The following is a 9,665-nucleotide window of genomic DNA, read 5'->3' as shown; positions in this document are numbered from 1 at the left end:
ACTTGTGCAAGAAAAAAGGAAAGCGGAACAGAAAGGGGAGAATTCCAATTTCCAGCCAATGATATGTCCAAAAAATGGTTGTCAAGCATATCGATCGGTACATGATGGGAACAATTTCTTTCATTATACTAATTTAAATAAAAAAAAAATCAATGCCAACTTACTGTATGTGATCTTTTAAAATTGATTTATTACTTTGTTAATAAAATCATAATGAGTACTACGATAACCTTCACTGGAAAGTTGCCCAATACCGTCACCGACTATAGTCAATTGTTTTAGTTGGGCAGATTTGCACCGACATGCAAAGGTACCCTTTTAGCTCAGAAAAGTTTCCTGATCGCTGATTGGTTTCAACAAGATAATCTAACCAATCAGCGATCAGAAAACTTTTTCCGAGCTGAAAGAGCACCTCTGCGAGTCAGTACAAATGCGCCTCATTAAATTTTTTTTATTATAGTTTAATGTGTCTCGTGAAGTTTATAGCGAGATAGTATCACACCTAACGAGGGGTCAAACGTTTGGCAAGTTACAAAATATGCTATACATACAATTAAGTGGATATGAATATAAAAATATGCCTAACAAATAAATTAAAAACATCATGGTTAAAATTTAACAAATGAACTAAAGAAATAGAATATCACTCTAGTCTCTGCTGTCCTAGAATTGATGACAACTATACTAAATTTTTTTTATGTGGCGCATTAGCACCGACTCGCAGCGGTGCCCTATTAGCTCGGAAAAGTTTCCTACCAGCTGATTGGTTAGAATTATCTTGTCTAACCAATCAGCGATCAGGAAACCTTTCCGAGCTAAAACGGCACCCCTGCGAGACGGTGTAAATCTGCCTCACTAAAAGAACTGACTGTAGGTGTGAGCAAATTATGATAGAAAAGAAAATGGAAAGATACATATGGATTGTCATCCCAATTCGCAAGGGCAGTCAGCTATTCGAAGTTGTTCTTTATTTCCATAGAAATGGTATAAGTCAAGGAATAATAATAATAATAATAATAATAATAATAATAATAATAATAATAATAATAATAATAATAATAATAATAATAATAATACAGAGATAGCACCAAACAGTTTCATAAGGATCCACTTTGCCCTGGACTTCTTTTGTATAATTATGAGTTCTCATCACTATTTCAAGATATTTTCATATTGCTTACTTTATTGGACACTTTAGGATCCCAACAGTGATTTAGCATGAGCTAATCACACGCGTGATTGATCAGCTGATTAGCACATAATTGATGGCATAATCGATGGCAAGATTAATTACAACATTAATAAACTAGAGGGGCACTCAGTAGAGCGCAGACCTCTGCCGCAGCAGCTTATTTCTCGACCTTTTGTTTGACCTTGACCTTTGACCTTAACATGTATTAATTGGAGTGGATATTCATGCACTCAAATATGAACTAAATTTGAAATCTCTGTGACAACGATGTCCAAATTTATTGCTGATTACGTGATATGGACAATTTCTCGTCCGTGACCTTGACTTTTGACCTTCCAAAATTTAATAATTTCCAGCTCTTTACATAACAGTTTGAAACACCTGCAAGTTTCATTACTTTATGATTAAAATTGTGGCCATATGGTTGATGACCATAATTTGACCTTTTGCTTAACCTTGACCATGGACTCGACCTTGTCCTTCAACCTTAACATGTAGGAATTGGTGTGGATTTTCATATACTCAAATATGAACCAAGTTTGAAGTCTCTGTGACAACGAGGTCCAAACTTATAGCTAATTACCTGAATTGGACATTTTGCTTAACCGTGACCTTGACATTTGACCTTGACCTGCCAAAAAGTTAATCATTTCCAGCTTTTTACTTAAGTTAATCCTTACAAGTTTCATGACACTACGATTAAATTTGTGGCCAGGAAGGTGTTCACTAACAAACATACAAAAAACGGGGTAAAACATAACCCCCTTCCAACTTCGTTAGCGCAAGTAATAACTCGGTAAGACCCTAACAAGTTGCATCTGGTTACGTTTATATGAACATTTAAAGACCATAAAATGACCAAGCACATGATTGATGGTAAGCAAGCGCATGGCACATGACTGAAGGCACGATTGATCGCAAGATTGATTAACGCAGTCAGACCCTTATAGTTTGTATCAGGTTAGGTTTTTATTAATGTTTAAGTTCCCAACAATGACCGTATACACGAATGATGGCATGATTAATCACATGGCACATGATTGATCGCAAGATATATGAACTACAATGCAAAGTTGACAAAAACATCGTTACTGTTGTTGCTTAATACTGTACATACATTATGAGGACACAAACAAGAATATAACATTGATGATAATAAAACTAATCAATAATATTAAAACTAGCATGTAAAGAAACCAAGAATCGTAACAATAATAATGGAACAGCATGCAACAAAGTGGTAACACTTACGTTCGGCCAGGAAGTGAACTCTTTTACGATAGAAAACCTCACTATTCAGGCTATTACCACTCGTTGTGGTGGGTTGTGGATCATCAGCACACTCACTATCACTGCACGACATCATCTCAAGTATTAACAATTCCTAAAATAGTCAATAAACTATAAAAACACGGAAGAAGTTCGGGAGAAACTTGAACACGCGCCCCGCGAGACAGTAAACAAACGTGAAGAACAAGAAGCAATGGCTTACAGGTTTGCCAACCAATCCGTTCAGGAGTGTTCCAGTTTTCGGCAAAATATTGTTTCAGAAAATTGATTTTTGTCAAAATATTATAGTATTATAAATTGTAAAGGCAACTTTATTACTATAAAGTACGAAATAAAAAAAAAACCAATAATGTACAATATTTATGTTTACGCTACCGTTTGGCATCCCTGCTTCACCCATCAGTGGATGGCCACTCGGCCATAAGGTTAAAAATTATTCACTCTTTTAACGCGATTTTCAACCATCTTCCATTTCTCAGATTTTACACGCACTTAAACCATTCGAAAGGGAGATATGGTGCTATCCAAGCATATGATTAACTAAAAAAAATCCAAAATATAGCGAGTGAGGTATAATGTCGGGTAGTTGAATTGGTGGGACTTCAAAAGTTCAAACTTGCAGCAAATGTAGAACAGGGTAACATAAACCTTTTTATAGTTTATGTATGTAATATATGTATGTATGTAATATATGTTTTGATGTTACATATGATCAGCGCCCAAGCCCCCTCTCCACCCAAGCTAGGACCACGGAGGGTCAGGCAATGACTGCTGATGGCTCAGCAGATAGACCCATAGGCTCCCCAAAACCCACCATCCTTAGCTCACAAGGATGGTGAGGGTGCAGCGATCAAAGGAACTAACGAGTTTGAGTGGGACTCGACCCCCCAGTCTGGCGATCACTAGCCAGGGACGTTATCACATCCTCTCTCTCTCTCTCTCTCTCTCTCTCTCTCTCCTCATCTCTCTCTCTCTCTATTTTTTTTAGGCTAAATGAAGAAGGCTATAAACTTCCCCTGTTCAACAACCAATGTTTTTATTCACATCATCTTTAGACTTAACCAATTTTGCTGAAGCCGTTTTCGATTTCTTCACAGTTTTGTGATTCAACCTGAGATAAGAAAAACTCAAAATATTTTAGAATATTTTATCTTAATTGTTCATTATTTCTTGTATCGTTTATTTATTTCCCAGTTCCCTTTCCTCACTGGGCTATTTTTCCCTGTTGGGGCCCCTGGGCCTATGGCCCTCCTGCTTTTCCAACTAAAATTTGGTGTTGTAGTCTAGCAAGTAATAATAATAGTAATAATAATAATAATAATAATAATAATAATAATAATACTGTCAGAATGTTGTCTAATTAAATATATTGCATATCTTATATAGATTTTATTTATAAAGAATTTACTTAACTTTTTGTTTATAAATCTAACTAACATTTGCAGCCAAGTGTATGGCACCTGATGTTCAGTAATGACCTTTGCCTTCACATAATTAAGGTGCTATATTAGAATATGTGTTTATTATTTGGAACAAAATATAGTACATATAATATCTTCTAATAAGAAAAAATCCCTTTTCACTCGCTATTCAGAATCCTCTAAGGTGAGGATGCTGGGACGATCTTACCACGAAGACTTTATCTCCGACGGAAATTGGTCCTGTGTTGTCAATACTCATGGTGACCCCAAATATTGGACTGGTGGCCCAGCGCTTGGCCAGTTGAGGAGGGTCTTCTAGAAGTCTGTACCTGTTAAAGAAAGTTACTGAGTGAAGCATTATATTATATTTTATAACACACATAATTGGCACAATATTCAAATTTCCTTATTCCTATATAAGAAAATGTGTAAATATAAAGAAACAATTAGAAATAGAAAATAAAAATTATATGAAAAAAAATAAAAAAATAAAACTGGGGAATAGTATGTAATTCAATTAACTTGAGATTGTTATAAGCTAGCTTGCAATTTACCCAGTGATAAATATAATTCTCTCTCTCTCTCTCTCTCTCTCTCTCTCTCTCTCTCTCTCTCTCTCTCCCCTCTCTCTCTCTCTTAGTATAATTATTATCATGACATTAAACCAATCCTCACAATTCAGTCACTATGATTAAAACTACAACTACAATAGAGTTTTGATCTGTAACATTACCTATGATTAATTGGATTCTGAAAACTAATTCAATTCAAAGAGTGGTAAATATAAATAAACTTACACATGCAACTAAGTTTTGAGAACTTACTTTCTTAATGTAGTTAAAGGCTCCATTTGGGGATGTCGCTTACCAGTTAATGGTTTAACTGTTACCAAAATACACCTGTTGAAAGACACGTGTGAAGTGTTACACAGATGTCATAAGAAAAGTTCAAAGAGTGATTGGAAAGTTACCATATTAATAACATTAATTCAGTAACCTGTCTGTTTATATTCAGCATGAAGTAACCATATTATCTTCATTGTTATTATTGCTAGCTAAACTACAACCCTAACTGGAATTGGAAAAGCAGGGGCTACAACAAGGAAAATGGCCCAGGGAGAAAAGGAAATAAGGAAACAGATAGAATAGTGTGCAAATGAACTCTAACCCAAGACAGTGAAGAAAATGGTACAGAGGCTATGGCACTACCTAAGACTACAGAACAATGGTTTGATTTTGGAGTGTTCTTCTCCTAGAAGAGCTGCTTAGATTAGCTAAAGAGTCTTCTACCCTTACCAAGTGGAAAGTAGCCACTGAACCACTGCAGTAGTTAGCCCCTTGAGTGTTGTCAGGTGTATGATAAAAGATGAGAATATGTAAAGAATAAACCAGACTATTTGGTGTAAGCGTAGGCAAAGAAAAAAAGGAGCCGTAACCAAAAAAAGGATCCAATTTAGCACTATCTGGCCAGTCAAAGGACCAAATAACTTTCTAGGGGTAGTATCTCAACCAGTGTCTGGTGACTTTGACCTTTGACCTTGACCTTCCAAAATTTAATAATTTCCAGCTTTTTACGTAACAGTTAATCCCTGCAAGTTTCATTATTCTACGATTAAACATTGTGGCCAAGAAGCAGTTTAGTATCAAACACACAAACAAACACACAACAAGGGATAAAACGTAACCTCTTCCCAACTTCGTTGGCAGAGGTAATATCTCACCTCTCACACGGTTTAAGGCGACGCAAAACTACTTGTCCAATCTTAACGTAGATCCAGTCATCTTCGTCATAGGGCTTCGCCCCCTTGAACGACAATATTCGGCCGGAAGTTCTCGATTATTACCGGCTCCTGTAGTCTGCTGTTAAGGTCATCTAGGGATGCTTGGGAACTCACCATGTAGCTCCCTTCGTCTGCGTAGTATAACTGAACATAAAGGAAACATATACACTATTATAGGGTCTTGATAAACACTTTAAATGATTGAAGACAGTAAGGCTTTCAAGAGGAAACTGAAGACTTTCTTATTTCATGAGTCTTTTGACAGTGACGATTTAACAGTAAATGAACAATATATGATATGAAATGTTAAATACTCTGAACGAATAAGGTAATACGACAGTGGGGTGCCACTGCTGTATGGGACCGGAAAAAAGCGGCCATCAAAGTAAGTACATCTACAAGAGTAGTATAAACCAGGTTTATTTGAATAAACTTTTAATGTCTCTCCCTTTCTTTAAAATCTATAATACATATACGCACATAATGAGGTGAATTGCGTAAAATTCTTTCCTGACACGGGTTCGAAACTCAAAGAGTGAGGAAGAGGAAATTATATGAATTCGTATTAGGATATTCAAAGAATGTCTATGTTTAGAGCATGAGATAAACGTTCATTGTGTTTTAATACGTAACTCTCTCTCTCTCTCTCTCTCTCTCTCTCTCTCTCTCTCTCTCTCTCTCTCTCTCCACGATTTTCAAAATATTCTCATCAATTTTCAATTCACTCTAAAAATATACTACTCTCTCTCTCTCTCTCTCTCTCTCTCTCTCTCTCTCTCTCTCTCTCTCTCTCCTCTCTCTCTCTCTCTCCTCTCTCTCCACGATTTTCAAAATATTCTCATCAATTTTCAATTCACTCTAAAATATACTACTCTCTCTCTCTCTCTCTCTCTCTCTCTCTCTCTCTCTCTCTCTCTCTCTCTCTCTCTCTCTCTCTCTCTCTCTCTCTCTCACGATTTTCAAAATATTCTCATCAATCTTCAATTCACTCTAAAATATACTACTTGCAATTTCTCTCTCTCTCTCTCTCTCTCTCTCTCTCCTCTCTCTCTCTCTCTCTCTCTCTCTCTCTCTCTCTCTCTCCACTATTTTCAAAATATTTTTCAACAATTTTCAATTCACTCTAAAATATACTACTTGCAATCTCTCTCTCTCTCTCTCTCTCTCCTCTCTCTCTCTCTCTCTCTCTCTCTCTCTCTCTCTCTCTCTCTCTCCCCCCCTCTCTCTCTCTCTCTCTCTCTCTCTCTCTCTCTCTCTCTCTCCTCTCTCTCTCTCTCTCCACGATTTTCAAAATATTTTCATCAAATTTCAATTCACTATGATATACTACTCTCTCTCTCTCTCTCTCTCTCCTCTCTCTCTCTCTCTCTCTCTCTCTCTCTCTCTCTCCCTCCACGATTTTCAAAATATTTTCATCAAATTTCAATTCACTATGATATACTCTCTCTCTCTCTCTCTCTCTCTCTCTCTCATCTCTCTCTCTCCTCTCTCTCTCTCTCTACGATTTTCAAAATATTTTCATCAATTTTCAATTCACTCTAAAATATACTACTTGCAATCTCTCTCTCTCTCTCTCTCTCTCTCTCTCTCTCTCTCTCTCTCTCTCTCTCTCACCCGATCTTTCTTCTTAAAAGGCTTAAAATCGAAGTACTTTGGCGTTGTCGCCTGTCTATCCTGTAGGACATTTCCTTTGTAGAGGAGACGGACTTTGGTCTCTCCTTTGTACAGGACGTCTGTCAGCCACTGGGATGCTCGGTCGCCACAGTCAACTCCTGGTACCGGGATGCCTCGAAGCCTGTAAAAAATATTTGAAATAATATGACTTCAGAGGGAAAAAGTTTGAGGGAGAATTATTTGAAGCTCTTTTGGTGAGAGAGAGAGAGAGAGAGAGAGAGAGAGAGAGAGAGAGAGAGAGAGAGAGAGAGATTAAAAGTAGTATATTTTAGTATATATATACATACAGTATATATATATATATATATATATATATATATATATATATATATATATATATATATATATATATATATACATATATATATACACACACACACACATATATATATATATACATATATATAAATACGTATATATATACACATATATTATATATATATATATATATATATATATATATATATATATATATATATATATATATGTATATATATATATATATATATATATATATATATATATATATATATATAGAGAGAGAGAGAGAGAGAGAGAGAGAGAGAGAGAGAGAGAGAGAGAGAGAGAGAGAGAAAGAGAGAGAGAGGGTGTATAGTATATTTCAAAGTGAATTGAAAATGTATGAAGAAATTCAGAAGGTCGTTAAGCGAGAGAGAGAGAGAGAGAGAGAGAGAGAGAGAGAGAGAGAGAGAGAGAGAGAGAGAGAGAGTGAGTTATGTATTAAAAACTTTCAAGGTGAAAATAGGAAGTGACGACAGGTTATTAGGAATATATCATGAAGCCCTTGGCTAATGCATATATACTGTATACATATATATATATATATATATATATATATATATATATATGTATATATATATATATATAAATATATATATATATATATATATATATATATATATATATATATATATATATATATATATATATATATATATTTATATATAATATTCTGTGCAAAGTAACTCATGAACAATCATAATAAAAAAAAAAAAACACAAACACAGATGTTAGTCTTACCTTGCCTCTAACACCGATGACTTATCAGGATCCTTTTCCATATCAATGACGAGGTCATCTACGCCCTCAGCCCTCAGGGTCAATCTTGTCCCTTCCACTTGGGTCACAATTGATGCCAAAGTGCCCGCCTGGCGACTGGTGATGAAACTCCCATTTTCTTTGATCACCATGAACGACCTGGGAATTGAGAGGTAATATTGTATGAGAGATGCCTTTGATAGAAGACATTTGAGAGGGCGCAATAGGCAACCGACCCCTTAATGCAGGGATAGCGGTGGGAAAGAAGACTGTTGGAGGAAGACATCGGAGAGGGCGCGTCAGGCAACCGACCCCTTAATGCAGGGCTAGCGGTGGGAAAGAAGACTGTTGGAGGAAGACATCGGAGAGGGCGCGTCAGGCAACCGACCCCTTAATGCAGGGCTAGCGGTGGGAAAGAAGACTGTTGGAGGAAGACATCGGAGAGGGCGCGTCAGGCAACCGACCCCTTAATGCAGGGCTAGCGGTGGGAAAGAAGACTGTTGGAGGAAGACATCGGAGAGGGCGCGTCAGGCAACCGACCCCTTAATGCAGGGCTAGCGGTGGGAAAGAAGACTGTTGGAGGAAGACATCGGAGAGGGCGCGTCAGGCAACCGACCCCTTAATGCAGGGCTAGCGGTGGGAAAGAAGACTGTTGGAGGAAGACATCGGAGAGGGCGCGTCAGGCAACCGATCCCTTAATGTAGGGATAACGGTGGGAAGGGGGACTGTTGAAGGAAGACATTAGAGAGGTCGCATCAGGCAATTGACCACTTAATTTATGGTAACGGTGGGAAAGGAGACTGTTAAAGGAAGACTTTGGAGAGGGTGCATCAGGCAATTGACCCCTTAATGTAGGGATAACGGTGGGAAAGAAGACTGTTAAAGGAAGACATTAGAGAGGGTGCATCAGGCAACCGACCCCTTAATGCAGGGCTAACGCAGTGAATTAAGAAGATTGTATTTATAAGAGGGAGAAGGAAGAGAAAGTAACAATATACCATTAAAGGGGGATGAATGATAAGCATGAATATAAAAATTGGGTATAGCAAATAAGTGTTTTAAACAGAGTGAAAGATTTAAGAAGATAATATAAAGATAGGCATTAACATTTATCGTTTTTTTTTTTTCTTTTTTTTTGTGGTTGCTGTTGTTCTTGTTCAAGTTCCTACCTATCATCAAGATAACCGTAAGAAAGTCCATAAGTCGTCGCCTGGGCTGAGTTTTTCCTAACGGCCCTGGCAGACTTCAA

General features: G+C 37.0%; 1 pseudogene; it reads right to left on the bottom strand.

The window, feature by feature from the left end:
• Positions 1-4,061: 4,061 nt before the first annotated feature.
• The window catches only part of LOC137655528 (mitochondrial amidoxime-reducing component 1-like), a 27,202-nt pseudogene continuing 21,598 nt past the window's right edge, over positions 4,062-9,665 (bottom strand).

This window comes from Palaemon carinicauda, chromosome 16 (genome assembly GCF_036898095.1).
Source record: "Palaemon carinicauda isolate YSFRI2023 chromosome 16, ASM3689809v2, whole genome shotgun sequence".
Taxonomy (NCBI): Eukaryota; Metazoa; Arthropoda; class Malacostraca; order Decapoda; family Palaemonidae; genus Palaemon; species Palaemon carinicauda.
Note: the sequence above shows the minus strand (reverse complement) of the source record. Positions and strands in the feature narration are given on the sequence as shown.